We start from the raw sequence: 434 nt of genomic DNA, 5'->3' as shown, positions 1-434 counted from the left end.
TACAGGAATACTAATAAAGATCCTTACAAGCATGTAGATGAATTCTTAAAAATTTGTTCCACGATGAAAATTCAAAATTTTACTGATGATACACTTAAACTGACCTTATTCTCCTTCTCACTTAAGGACAAAGCCAAGTATTGGTTTGGCATAATAGGAAGATCAATCCAAACTTGGACTGAAATACACTATGAGTTTCTTAAGAAATTTTATCTCATAAATCGAACCAACACCATAAGATGAGCCATCACTGGATTTGCTCAGCTTCTAGGAGAACAAATTCATGAATCATGGGAGAGAATTAAGGAACTTCTTAGAAAATACCCACATCATGGTCTGTCTAAGTGGCAAATAGTTCAAGCTTTCTATGAGAGTTTAGGTGACCAATATAGATAGATGGTAAATGCATCTTGTGGGGGTGTATTCATGAGTAA

General features: G+C 34.6%; 1 non-coding gene across 1 annotated transcript; it reads right to left on the bottom strand.

Annotated features, from left to right (window-relative positions):
- Positions 1-229: 229 nt before the first annotated feature.
- LOC140856784 (small nucleolar RNA R71) lies at positions 230-338 on the bottom strand. Its single transcript, XR_012140386.1, has one exon. It is a non-coding gene; the product is annotated as a small nucleolar RNA R71 (small nucleolar RNA).
- Between the last annotated feature and the right edge of the window lie 96 nt (positions 339-434).

This window comes from Elaeis guineensis, chromosome 3 (genome assembly GCF_000442705.2).
Source record: "Elaeis guineensis isolate ETL-2024a chromosome 3, EG11, whole genome shotgun sequence".
In the NCBI taxonomy this organism is placed as follows: domain Eukaryota; kingdom Viridiplantae; phylum Streptophyta; class Magnoliopsida; order Arecales; family Arecaceae; genus Elaeis; species Elaeis guineensis.
This window is presented reverse-complemented; position numbering and strand designations above follow the sequence as displayed.